This window comes from Symphalangus syndactylus, chromosome 5 (assembly GCF_028878055.3).
Source record: "Symphalangus syndactylus isolate Jambi chromosome 5, NHGRI_mSymSyn1-v2.1_pri, whole genome shotgun sequence".
Lineage (NCBI taxonomy): Eukaryota > Metazoa > Chordata > Mammalia > Primates > Hylobatidae > Symphalangus > Symphalangus syndactylus.
In genome coordinates, this window is record NC_072427.2 from 98,005,874 (window position 1) to 98,020,202 (window position 14,329).

At 46.8% G+C, this 14,329-nt stretch overlaps 1 protein-coding gene across 1 annotated transcript in view; it reads left to right on the plus strand.

Moving 5' to 3' along the window:
• MIS18A (MIS18 kinetochore protein A) overlaps positions 1-14,018 on the plus strand; it is a 92,537-nt gene extending 78,519 nt beyond the window's left edge. Inside the window, exon 6 of the mRNA XM_055279481.2 lies at positions 13,952-14,018. The gene's annotated coding sequence lies outside the window, so the exon portion shown is untranslated. The remainder of the gene's footprint in view (positions 1-13,951) is intronic.
• The last annotated feature ends 311 nt before the right edge of the window (positions 14,019-14,329 follow it).

The window sequence follows — 14,329 nt, forward strand, 5'->3', positions numbered from 1 at the left end:
TTATATTTAGTTTGCTATTTGATAATGCTTGACACCTGTTTACTAGACAGATCTGTTTTTAATTTCTTATATTTCACTTTCTTGGATGTGTGGTTGCACAGACATGTTGCACTGCATGAGTAATAGAATCAAAGCCAAATAAAATAGCCGTTTCTTTGGAATTAAATGCACAAGGCACTAAAAACAACTGAAGCCTGTTTGGGGCCAACCATGAGGTGCTGGTGGAGAAAACAGCTCTGTGTCTGGAATGAGCCCTCACAGAATTCAGGTGTGGATTCTTTTATCTTTCCTTGATTTAAAGCTCCAGTGGGTCTTTGAAACATGCTTCCCACCCTCAAAATGAAAAGGGAGGAAGTTACAAGGAAACTTTTCCTCTGCTGTGCTTTGATCAGAGAGCAGGCAGACGGTCTCTACAGAAATGATTTAAATAGTTCTAATTTTGATTTGATTATTTCATTAGTGCATAGTTGCTCAAAATATTCAGTTTCAGCCTCAGGGATCTTGAGACCTTTTCCCAGATGCTACAAGTGAACCAGAAATATTGAATCCATTAAAAAACCTTTCTTCTTGGATCCTTGGGCTCATTATCTGCTTGGCATGGCTGGAACCAATGGTCAGATGCGGAGATTCAAATCCATGTATCATGCAAGACCTATATAGATGGGCAGTGAATGTCTAAATGTCAGCCCCACGTGGGTGGGTAGGAAATAGGTAGCAAAACCTCAGACAGCTACAGCTCTGGGGATAATAAATGTGGTAGCATGACATAAGGAACTACCAAAGGGTAATGTCTTTTTGACCTAATAAGGACAGACATTGTGAAGAAGGTGCTTGGCTTCAGAATTTCCTTCTTTCCAGAAGCTATCCCGAGGGATCGGAACTTAACTTCAGAACTACTTGGTAGGTTATACTCAGCTTATGGGACTATGTATTTACCGTGTAATAAACCTGTATCAGTTCATTTGGTATAATAGGTTCTGTTATTCTCAATAGGTGTTTATTTATTTTTTTTAAATCCTGCTGTCCTGAGATTAAAATATTAATGACAGGCTTGTACATTGGGAAAATTGTAAACTTTCTGTCTGCATGTACTACATCTTACACAAACACGTGTAAACCATGGACTTTAGGCTTAGATTTTGTTTTAGGGCTCCCCAGAGAAACAGAATCAATAGATGTCTATCTTTCTATCAATCTACCTAACTACCTGTCAGTCAATTATCTATCTATCTGACTTACCTCTCTATTAATCATCAATCTATCTCTAAGGAAATTTATTAGAAGACATTAGCTTGGCCAGGTGTGGCGGCTCATGCCTGTAATCCCAGCACTTAGGGAGGTCGAGGCGGGCGGATCATTTGAGGTCAGGAGATCAAGACCAACCTGGCCAACGTGGCGAAACCCTATCTCTACAAAAATACAAAAATTAGCTGGGCACAGTGGCGTGCACCTGTAGTCCCAGCTACCTGGGATGCTGAGGCAAGAGAATTGCATGAATCTGGGAGGTTGCAGTGATCTGAGATTGTGCCACTGCACTCCAGCCTGGGCAATGGAGAGAGACTCTGTCTCAAAAAAAAAAGACATTAACTCACTCAATTATGGAAGTTGAGAAGCCCCAAGATCTGCAGGCAGCAAGCTGGGAACCCAGGAGAGCTGAGACCTAAGTCCTAAGACCTAAGAGGTAGTAGAGCTGATGGTGTGAGTTCCGAGTTCCAGTCTGAAGACTGGAGAGGACCAAATGTCTCAGCTTGAAGACAGGCATGGAGAGAGCAAATTCTCCGTTTTTCCGCCTTTTTTTCCATTCAGTCCTTCAACAGGTTGGACGAGGCCCACTCACATGGAGGTGGCAACCTGCTTTACTCAGTGTACCAGTTCAAATGGTAATCCCCTCCAGAACACTCTCACAGACACGCCCAGATAGTGTTTGACCAAATATCTGGACACCCCCATGGCCCAGTCAAGCTGACACATAAAAGTAACCATCACAGACAGACAAGAATTTTTTTTTTTTAAGATGGAGTCTCACTCTGTTGCCCAGGCTGGAGTGCAGTGGAACAATCTTGGCTCACTGCAACCTCCTCCAACCAGGTTCAAGCGATCCTTCCACCTCAGCCTCCTGAATAGCTGGGACTACATGCGTGTGTCACCATGCCCAGCTAATTTTTGTATTTTTAGTAGAGACGAGGCTTCACCATGTTGGCCAGGCTGGTCTCGAACTCCTGACCTCAAGGTATCCCCCTGCCTCTGCCTCCCAGAGGGCTGGGATTACAGGTGTGAGCCACTGTGCCTGGCCCAGATAGACTAGAATTTTGAGGCACCTGCTTCCCACCTCCATTCCTCTAAGCTGCTCTGGAGCACGGAGCTCATAATTAAAAATAAATAAACACACAATATCCCCTGTGCAAAGAGAGGATCTACCTTGAGAAATTTGTCAGAAAGTTCCAGAAAGGACCCTGATTGTTCTGGTTCAGGTCAAGTGCCTATCCCTGGAAAACTCACTAGGTCTTCAGGGAGGGGCTTCCAACTGGCTAGCATGGGGCAGCAGCCAGCCCCCGCGGTGAGGGAAGAAGAGCTCCTGCCTTGGGACGTGGAAGCCACTGGAACTTAAAGGCCTCAGAATTCAGCAGGTGTGCAAACTTGGTCTGAGAACTTGCATTTTAATTTCAGCTGTCCTCTCTAACTGAAATCGAGGATTTTCTTGAATGACTCACATAGGCCACATAGCCCACTAATATGAATGGTGCCTGCGACTTTGAAACCAATAGACACCAAAGACATATTTTATATCACATTACAGTTAAGACAGGCATCTCAAAATATTTCTTGAGCTCATCACCACGTTAAAAGTACAGTCATGATGAGGCCTGCCATATGACAGATTCAAATCTTTTTGATAACTGTCTTTCCGTAGAATTGGTGCATTTCGTAACCCTCTGCTTTTTATTTTATGAATTTTATTATTTTATTTTATTTTATTTTAAATTTTTAAATGGGTTTAGGGTTACAAGTGCAGTTGTGTTATGTGAATATGTTGTAGACTGGAGAAGCCTGGGCTTTTAGTGCAGAATCACCCAAACAGGGTACATTGTAGCTAACAGATGGTATTTCATCCCTCACCCCCTTCCCACCCTCCCACCTTTGGAGTTTCCAGTACGTGTTATTCCACTCTGTATGTCTGTGTGTAGCCATTGTTTAGCTCCCACTTGTAAGTGAGAAGTTGCGGTTTTTGACTTTCTGAGTCTGCGCTAGGAATAACTGCCTCCTGTTCCATCCATGTTGCTGCAAGACATGATTTCATTCTTTTTTATGGCTGACTAGTATTCCATGGTGTCTATATCTATACCTATATCTTTTTTTTTTTTTTTTTTTTTGAGACGGAGTTTTGCTCTTGTTGCCCAGGCTGGAGTGCAGTGGCATGATCTCGGCTCACTGCAACCTCCGCCTCCCAGGTTCAAGCGATTCTCCTGCCTCCAAGTGGCTGGGATAACAGGCATGCACCACCATGAATGGCTAATTTTGTATTTTCAGAGAGACAGGGTTTCTCCGTGTTGGCCAGGCTGGTCTTGAACTCCCAACCTCAGGTAATCTGCCCTGCTCAGCTTCCCAAAGTACTGGGATTATAGGCGTGAGCCACCATGCCTGGCCTATATCTATATCTATCTATCTACTATATATATATATATCATATATATGGAATATATATATGCAATATTTTTTATCTAATTATTGATGAATTCTTAGATTGGTTCTATGACTTTGCCACTGTCAATAGTGCTGTGATAAACCAAAGTACAGAAGGACTTACTCATGAAGACAATGGTTGTTTTCCCATTTTCCACACAGGTTCAGGGACTTGCATGGAAAGGCACAGGTGTGGGTCCTCCAACTTCCAGGGAGTCTAGAAATATTGGTGCCCAAATTTCAGTTTGGGTCACTGAGATTCCCCATTCCACAGCCTCATCATTTCAGAACTGGGGCTCTCAGCTGGGGGCCTCCCACTTTACAATGTCTGGAGACATTTTTGGTTATCAGCTGGCAAGGGGGTACCACTGGCCTCTAGTGGGTACAGGTGAGGGATGTTCTAAACATCCCACAATCATAGGACAGCCCCCTACCCTACAACAAAAACTGAGCAGACTCCAAATACCAGTAGAGCCAATGCTGAGAAGCCATTTCAGAGTTTTATGCCAAAATTGTCACCAAATCTTTCTTAGTTTGTTTATTGGTCATTTGCAGAAGTACACATTAAAACATCAGAAAAATAAAACCAAAGCATGACAAATCTGCTATGCAAAAAAAAAAGAAATAGTTTAACAGATTATAGTTGACAGTAGTGGACCTCTTAAATAAAACACATTTCTTAGAGAAATAGAATGGTTACTGATTGAGGGCAAAAATGAAACAGAAACCATTAGTTTCTATAGATTTATTTTCTTAAAATTATTTATGCAATTCCAGAGCTCATTATGGTTTTAGCTCGATTAGATCGATCGATCCATCTGTCTGTCTATCTGTCATCTATCATCAACCTATTATATCAAGCACAGATTGCTTGAACTTTGGTAAAATGGAACAAGGTAATTTCTCTTTGGGCTGAAACGTGTGAGTTTCTGTTTCCACTGCTGACCCAGGATCTAGCTGTGCATTTCTGATTGTAATCTGCCACGTGGGAAGAACCCACGAACACAGTCCTTTGTCCATGAACTCTTCAGGATGTGGGAGGCCTTTTCTCCTTGCAGTTAAGGACAGGACTGTCCCTGGGAAACAGCTCCAGGAGCCCCAGGCCTGGCCTCCTCATGCCCTCGCCTCTTGCTGCGCTGCCTGTCCCTGGTAGTGGCTCAGGGGACAGAGCGCAAGGGAATTGCTTCAGCTCATGTTAAAATAAAACGAAATGAAAATGTGAGGCAGATTCTGGGCATGGAACCTTTGCTGTCTTCCCTCATTTTTCATGATCAAGAAACGAAAGTGTTGACCCTCTGTTTTCTCGTGTGCTCACAGGCAGCCTTTGATGTTGATTTTAATCTGATTTAATCAAGCAAACAAGAGATGGGGATAACGGTCAACCTCAAGCTGGGGATGCAGTTATCTGTTTAGTGGCATCTTATAGCTCCTAGAAGCAGCCCTCACAAAGACGCCAGAGCTTCTTAGGTGGGCCACGTGGGTGACTGCTCCCACCTTGCAAGCAGATGCTCCTACGAGAGGGTTATTCAGCCGAGCTTGGGTGTTTGCAGTAAAAGAGGAAGGAGGAGTTTGGAGGCAGCTGAGATGTGGAGGGGGAAGTGGGGAGAAGTGAGCTTTGATATTCCAGCCACGATTCCCCCTGCTCCCTGCTAATGGGCAGCGTGATGCCTCTTGGAGGGCAGGGCCAGGGCAAGAGGCTGAGGGAAGTGAATCCACGAGAGTCCACGTGAGACTGTAGCATAACGAGATGATGGAGTTGGAAAGGGGACTAGACTCTGAACCCCCCACAACTTCAGTGTGGCTTTGGTGGCCTGGGGGTCCTGGGCTCCCCAGCAGAATTTGCCAAGCTCCTGGAGTGTGGGGTGGGGGACAGATAGAAAGGAATACCCATGTGGAGGCCAGGAGGGGGACCTCAGTGACATTGTTCCTGAGCAGAGGGGAGACGCAGCCACGCGAGGAGACCCCAGGCAGGGTTGGGGTGGGGCTCAGTTCTGCAGTCGGGCCGGAGGGCCTGGTGAGAGGGTCCCTATGACGGCACTTGCAAAAGACGTCCACAGGGCAAATGCCAGACTGCTCGTCCTGTCCTGGGGCTGCCTATGGGAACAGAGGGGACTCCACTGGAACAGTGAGTGGGGTGCATCTGGGCACAGGAGTCTACTGAGTCCAGAAAGAGGATACAAGCTCAATTCAATCAGCACCATGATTGATGGCATCAGGATTTGTTGAGACATCTTCCCTTCCTTCCAATGGGTTTTATTCTACTCTGTCTCCAAACATTCGTGTCACCTTAGTTTGAAGGAGAGAGAGCGTGGGTAAAAGCGGGTAAGGGGAGATAATTTCTCTTTCTTTCTTTCTTTCTTTCTTTCTTTCTTTCTTTCTTTCTTTCTTTCTTTCTTTTTCTTTCTTTCTTTCTTTTTCTTTCTTCTTTCTTTCTTTCCTTCTTTCTCTTTTTTTGAGATGAAATTTCACTCTTGTTGCCCAGGCTGGAGTGCAATGGCATGATCTCAGCTCACTGCAACCTCCACCTCCCGGGTTGAAGTGATTCTGCTGCCTCAGCCTCCCGAGTAGCTGGAATTACAGGCACCCACCACAACGCTCGGCTAATTTTTTGTATTTTTACTAGAGACAGGGTTTCACCGTGTTGGCCAGGCTGGTCTTGACCTCCTGACCTCAGGTGATCCACCTGCCTTGGCCTCCCAAAGTGCTGGGATTACAGCCGTGAGCTACCATGCCTGGCCAATTTTTTTTTTTTTTCTTTTTTAAGGGAAAAGGTCTTGCTCTGTCACCCAGGGCTGGAATGGGTCATAACTCACTGTAGCCTTGAACTCCCAGGCTCAAATGATCCTTCCGCCTCAGCCTCTTTAGTAGCTAGGACTACAGGCTTGCACCACAATGCCTGGCTAATTTTTTAAACTTTTTTGTAGAAATGGGGTCTTGCTATGTTTCTCAGGCTGGTCTTGAACTCTGGGGCTCAAGCAATCCTCCCACCTCAGCCTCCCAAGTGGTTGGGATTACAGGTGTGAGCCACCATGCCCAGCCAAGGGCAGGACTTTTATGCTGAAAATTTGAGGTGGATTTCGGGCTGTGGGATACAGTAAATTTCTGTACTTTCATAGAGAAAAGATATTGTGGGGGCACTGGGAATTTATGGTGCACTTCACGTTGTCTATTCATGCGTTTTTCCCCTGGACGTTTATTTGTTGGGCACTTATTATATGCCAGGTGCTGACTGGAAGTGCAGCCATGAACAAGAGATGGCTACTGCTGTCCAAGAGCGGATAGCCTGGTGGGCTGAACTCAGGTTACACATTCAAAATAGAATCCGCCTGGTTCCTTCTTTCTGCACATCTTTTGTTTCAATTTCAGGGAAAGCAGTGTGCCTCACAGGATGTGGGCACAGGTGGGGGAATGTATATGTGACGCATCTGACTCCATTTTGCATATTCAATACAACTGGCAGTGGCAGACGGACATGGAAGTGTCCAGGAGCAGGAGGAGGTGGAATTAATGAATGTGGACTTTCCAGGTTGGGCTGAACTTTCGTTGGTCTGAAGATTACTGACAACTATTCTCCTAGCTTCTCTGCCTATTTATCACCCACATGCAGTGAGACCACAGCAAACAGTCACATGCCATCTGCTCCTCAGTCCCCGTTGTTAGATCCTACGGTTGGCTCACTTGACAGGAGCTGCAGGACCTGGCCCTCTCATGAGACAGTGTGCTTCATCGCTACGGTAGCTTAGGATCTAGAAAAATTAAACATATGTGGGTTTAATATGTGGGTGTCTTGTTTAGTGTTTATAAAAAATGTGTTCTTATAGCTGCAGACCATGGGCTTATATGAACTCCCAGCAATGGTCTGTGAAATTTTGTGGGTAGATGGGCGTATGCATTTTGAGGGAACTGTGTACTTCATCAGATTCTCAGGGGTGTCTATCAGGAATGCTCACTACCAATTCTCAAAACACAGAAAAAGGTTTGGAACCATCTAATCATCGAGCATCTTCCATTTCTCATTTTTCTCTGTAGAACAGAGGTGGGTGGCACCTTTAGCTACCAGAGGGGTTGTGCAATACCATTGCATGCAGCTAGTATAATCATGCCACAAGAAGGGAAGCAGGAAAAAGAAGAAGAGAGACAGAGAGACAGTGAGATGATGCTGCAGTTGCTGCTTGCATTTCAAGAGAGGAAGAAGGTGAAAATAAAGTAGTGGAAAAAATCAGCTTCACTATCTCATGGCCCTTGGGGGCTATTTGAAAATAACAGAGTTTTCTGTGGCACATGGTTACCTTCTTCTGTAATTTTCACATTTGCTGGTGGATCCTTACACCTTTGTAGACCAAGAATCATAATGTCAAGGGCTGGGTGGAGGAGAAAGTGAGGGTTGTTCCTTGTGTATTTGTTGGGTAACTGCTCAGGGCTAGGTCCTGTGCTGGGAGCACAAACAGGAAAAGACGTTGCTCCAGGTATCCCAGAGTCGGTGCAGAGACAAATACACACAGATAACTAAGAATGGTGTGGAAGGGCAGTGACAGGGTGGATGCAGAGGATGACAGGAAGCAAAAGAAAGGCGTCTCCCGCAGCCTGAGGTGATCTAGGAGGACTGCCTGCAGGTGACAGTATTGGAGCTCAGTCCTAAAGGACACAGGTGAGTCAAGGGAGCTGAATTTAGGGGTGCGAAAGACAGAGAGCACTGCATGATAAAAGGTAAAGGGATGGGAGAAACAGCAAGGTGCGGAATCAGGATCACGGCAAAGTATAAAGCATGAGACATGGCTGGGCGCGGTGGCTCACGCCTGTCATCCCAGCACTTTGGTAGACCAAGGCAGGTGGATTGCTTGAACCCATGAATTTGAGCCCAGCCTGGGCAACATGGTGAAACCCCTTCTTGACAAAAATTATAAAAATTTACCAGGTGTGGGCCGGGCGCGGTGGCTCACGCTTGTAATCCCAGCACTTTGGGAGGCCGAGGCGGGCGGATCACGAGGTCAGGAGATCGAGACCACGGTGAAACCCCGTCTCTACTAAAAAATACAAAAAATTAGCCGGGCGCGGTGGCGGGCGCCTGTAGTCCCAGCTACTCGGAGGCTGAGGCAGGAGAATGGCGTGAACCCGGGAGGCGGAGCTTGCAGTGAGCCGAGATTGCGCCACTGCACTCCAGCCCGGGCGACAGAGCGAGACTCTGTCTCAAAAAAAAAAAAATTTACCAGGTGTGGTGGTGCATACCTGTGGTCCCAGCTACTCTGGAGGCTGAGGTGGGAGGATCACCTGAGGCTGGGAGGTCAAGTCTGCAGTGAGCCATGATCATGCCACTGCACTCCAGCCTGAGTGGCAGAGTGAGACTCTGTTTCAAAAATTAAATAAATAAAATAAAATGAAGTATGAGGCAGGGAGTTCCCAGACACAAGGCAGGGGAATTGGGCAAGGACCACATTGTGAAGGGCCTTGAATACCAATTCCTGTCTCCCCTCTGATGCACCTGCACATGGAGTCATGGCAGCACTCTGCACACCGCCTGCTTTTCCATGGCCGCTTCCCCTCTTCCATGAGGTGAGAGCTGAGGGGGTTTGTCCGGAAGTGCCACTGTGGGTTGTATTTTAAGGGGATCCTATAGACAGCCCAACCACAGAGAAACACAACCTTGAGAAAATTTCTGCTTCCTTCTTTGAACACATCTTGGCCTTTATAAAAATCCTTTGATTGGGAACTGACATCCATTGATTTGGTGGCCTCTTCTGGGAGACAATTCTCCATGGGTCTCTTGCATTTTTGCACATCTTTGAACAGAAGCACTCACTGCCTTATTCTCCATTCTCTTTTCATGGATGTTTGTCCAGTGGGCACCCCATCTCTGATCATGTCAGGCTGCAGGAGATGCCTTTCTTTGTGCTTCCTGTCATCCTCTGTGCCCAGCCTGTCACTGCCCTTCCACACCGTTCTTAGTTATCTGCGTGTATTTCTCTCCACACCAGTGACTGGGATACCTGGAGCAACGTCTTTTCCTCTTTCTGCTCCCAGCAAAGGACACAGCCCTGAGCACTTACCCAACAAATATTCACTAAGGGAACAACCCTCACTTTCTCTTCCACCCAGTGCTTGATGTCATGGGTCTGAGTTTACAAGGGACTAAAGACAGAGTTAGTGTCTTTCTCCAGTGCAAAAATGGGGCATGTTTACTGCCCACTGTGAAAGATTTGGGTTCCCTAGCTCCAGGGTTCCTCTCTTGCAATGTAACTTGCCATGTGTGCAGGTGTCATCTGGCCTTCTTTGTGTCACTCTGTGGGAATTGAGCTTGGAGAATCCATACAAAAGCTGATATTCTGGCTACTGCCAATGTTGTGAGTAATAAAGTCCTTTGTCTCTGACCCTGGTGTCTTGTGTCTTCTGCCAACGTGCATGAAACTGTGGCTGGCTGTCTTCGTCAGCTTGGGCTGCCAACGCAGAATACCACAGATTGGGCGGCTTAAACAACAGACATTTACTTTTCTCAGCTCTGGAGGCTGGAAGTCCAAGATCAAGGTCCCAGAATGGTTGGTTCCTGGTGAGGGCCCTTTTCCTGGCTTGCAGATGGTCACCTTCTTGCTGTGTCTTTACCGCATGATGGAGAGAGAGAGAAAGGGACAGAGAGAGACAGAAAGGGAGCTCTTTGGTCTCTCTTCTTGTGAAGACCCTGATCTCATCATGGGGGCCCAACCCTCATGACCTCATGTAAACCTAAGCACCTCCCAAAGGCCCCATGTCCAAATACTATCACACTGGGGGCTGGGAATTTCACATACGAATTTTGGGGCATTCAGTCCATAATGCCAGCCAACCTGTTAGCATGCAAATAGGGTAAAACCTCAGATCCTTTATAATTCTGGACAACTTCCTCAAATCCTCTGAGGAAGAAGGGATTTCCTCATCATCTCCCACACCCTAGCACTTTATGCTTCTTCCTATTAGAGTTCAGATCCTATTATGTAGATTTATTATGCGAGGGTCTCACCTTCTGGTCTGTCAGCTTTGGCCTTGAAGGGATGGACTAACATCCCTAGAACACATCCTTTTATGGGGCACAGAGTGGATGCTCAGTAAATATGTGACAGATCCATCGAGGCAGAAACCATGCATATTGTTTCCAGAAAGAGGTGGTAATGAAGAGGTGAATTTCCCCCATCCCTCTGGACCCAAGATGACTAACTGGTTTCACGCAGCTGAACCCCAAACCCAAGGTCACCTGCTAAAAACTCCATTCACTCCACTTTCTGCAGACCTTGGTGCGGAATCATCCACAATCAGTCTGCCACCCTCCTGGTCCTTGAATTGACTTCAAAATATGACACTGGCAGGAGGCAAATGTCCTAAGTTCAAGCTCCAGGAAAATAAAAATAAGTAAATAAGAATTCAACACCAGATGGCCTGAAAGGACAGAGCTGCAGTGGAGGATTAACTGGCTGGTAATAAAAGCTGTCATTACAGAGTGTCATCGTTGGCGGGTTATTTATTAGCCCTTCCCTTTAGATACCAAATGTCAAATGTGTTAATGTGCAGAAACCAAGCCTTCCCCTCCCAGCTGCACCGGTGTCAGGCTGCCAGCTCCATTGTCCCCTTTGCAGGAACTGCCAGGAGTTTAGCATTCATATGTCGTGTTATGCAGACCATATTGCACTTAAAAAAAGGCCAGATGAGGCCAACTCAGCCTAATAATAATCTGCCTGTCAATCATTCAGCTGCATTGTGTGGGAAACTGCTTTTCCCTGAACCTTTGTTCTTGGTTAGAATGGGCTCTCTCTGAGCTCCTTGCACCAGCCATTGCCTTGAATCAAAGAGGTATTTCTACCCATTCGGTGCTCATGGAGGCTTAGGGGAGGGCAAAATAACTGTAATGAGAACGATTTTGCTCGTGTGAATGGTACTTTGTTTAAAGACTGGCTTTATTGCTCTTAATTTCTTTCTCTCTCTCACTCTTGCGCTCTCTCTTTCACACAGCTGCCCTCAACAAGCTAGTTGTAGATGTATCACCCTCTTCTTTATTTTATCTGCAACTAAAGCGTAACGTTTAACCTCAAGTAACAAAATACCATATTACATAATCAAAAGCAAAGGTGACCCTGATGTCAGAGTTTGGAGATCGTTCCCACTGTTAAATAAGTTGAGCTAACAAGTGTTTCCTGAGCACCTACCTTGGACACAGCATCCATGCTACTAGGGTACTAGGGAGAAGAAAAGAACATAAGACTTAGCCTTAAGGAGCCTGCAGACTCATGGGCAATGCAAAGCTAGCATGCCTGTGCTCTGTGTTTGTTGTCTTCTTCTATTTTACTCACTATTCAAGGCAAAATTATTTGGTACAGGATAGACACATTGTCAGAGAACAGAGTCTCTGAAAATCTCTCAAGTCGTTGTGATCATTTCTCCATCTGTCAGGTAGAGTTACTGTCCAAGGCCACAGTCAAAGTGTCAGGAATTAAAAAGGACTATGCCAATGTTGCTGTGATGCCATAATTTGTACCTTCACATTGTCTAGGGCTGAGATGAGAAGGTGGGAAGCCACCTGTGCATTGTCAGCGGCAAAATTAAACAGTCACCCAGAGCTTACCTTGAGCAAGACCCTGGGCAGGTGCTGTAGAGGGGAAGCATGATAATGAGGCTGAAGGGAATGCAGCTGTCCTCGGGTGAAACTTACCAGGGAGGCAAAACGTAAACAGGTGAGACCCCTGCACTAGAATGCAGGATGAAGTTACCGGAAATATGATGTGGCTGTGCATAGTTGCCAAGTGATGAGTCTAGCCAGGAACTGTGAGTTCAGAGGGAGGGGAGGTGGCAGCGGCCCAGGGAGGATTCAGGTGATATTGGACTTTAGGAGCGTCTTGAAGGTGGGTAAGAACTAGACAGAGCGAGAGGGGAAGGTGCTCCTGGGAGGGAGGAATGAGAGGTGCCAGACCCAGAGGCAGCAAAGCTCCAGGTTGTTGGTGTGTAAAAGGGCCCCATCAAGAGCTCCTCTCTTCCCTGGGGTTCTACACTAATTGAGAATGAATCCAAAGGAAAATGGCACCTGGGAGTCCAAAACCATGATCACTTTTATTACTGATAAATCTGATATTGGAGGATGCATGCCACATTGACGGGGAAGGGGGCTCCTGACAGCGTCACAGGTAGCCTGGGAGCACCACAGACCTCCCCATGGGAGCATCACAGGCCTCCCTGTGGGAGCACGGCCTCTGGAAGCATGGCCTGGAGGAGCCCAATGGGCTGCTCAGCTCCCAGGGTAAGGAGAGAAGAGAAAAATGCTGGGCTGGGCGTGCTCTGTTTCTTCTCCCAAACTAACCAGTCAGTTAAGTCCCTCCTGGGGAGGAGTGAGTGAGGGGGAGGAGGACCAAGGTGTTTATAGAAACTGCCCCAGGTGGAAACCAGCTGTGGGGGAGGTGAGATCCCCTTTAGTAAGCGTGCAGGGAGCAATGGAGAGGCCCGTCTGAAGGGGTAAGGTTAAATGGGGACTATGTGAAGAGTCCCTTGATTGACAGAGAGGGGCTGGGGTACTTACATCGTAGGCAACGGGGAGCCATGGAAAATTTTGGGAAATGCTTTAAGCAGCCTTTGAGGGAGATGAATCTATGACAGACGTGAAGTGGATATCCTGGGAGAAGGGACAGTAACAGAAAGGCTGGTGGGAGCCGGCCCTGAGCTAAGGCTGTAAGTGCCCAAGCTAGGGAGTTGGCTGTGGCGGCCGGGAGCCACAGAGGAGGCAGAATCACCAGGACCCTGTGGCTGGTTGTGAGGGACAAGGAGAGAGTGGCAATGAGCAGTCGAGGTTTTGTGCCCAGAGGACTCAGAGCATGATGCTATGGGGACAGCAACTAAGGTGTCAGCGGAGGGAGGCCAACCTGTAGTGGGCGGGGACGAGCGCACATTTGTGCAGCTCAAGCGTGAAGTGCAAGTGGGACATCTGTTGGGCGTATGAGACTGGGACACAGGAGGGGGTTGTGCAACTGAAAAGGGATGCAGGAAGCAGAAGGAGGTGGGGAGGTGTCACATGTCACGGATATCAGGTGAGATGAGTGCAGATTGGAAACCATTAAGGGTGATAATTGGGATGTCTCAGATGACCTTTCCACAGCCCATGTAAGAACAGAGATTGCGAAAAAATTTCAAATGTCCTATTTCCTAAAGGAGGAGCCCATGTAACCTGGGTCTGGCATTTTCTATTCAGTTTGGTGGCAGAATTATAAATGAGTCAGAAGGTGGCATTTGGACATTTTATTTGTTACTTCCTCTTTTATCTTCTCAGTGTGGAAGCGAGATCCCGGTTTGTTGCTTCTCCTGACGACGTCTTTGAAAATGCCCTGCTGTGCAGCCTCACCCTGTGAGTAGGCGGCTAAACAAGTAAGTCGAGTCTGGAGGGCAGTAGCAGAATCTACAGAATTTCTTGACCGGGGATGATAAGCAGATGATATCCCAGTCATGCCCAGGTGGCAGTTGTGATGCCGGGGGCTTTCTGAAGTGGCTATTTTGACACAGCCACTTTAACAGGAGTCAGGGAGAGGGTGAGGCTGAATGGGTGTAGACGGTGTAGGGGTTTAGAAATTGACTTGGAAATCCCTGAGACTCATATATAACTTGGTATTTTGAAAAACGTAAATGAATGTCCTTCCCTTAAATACAGCCG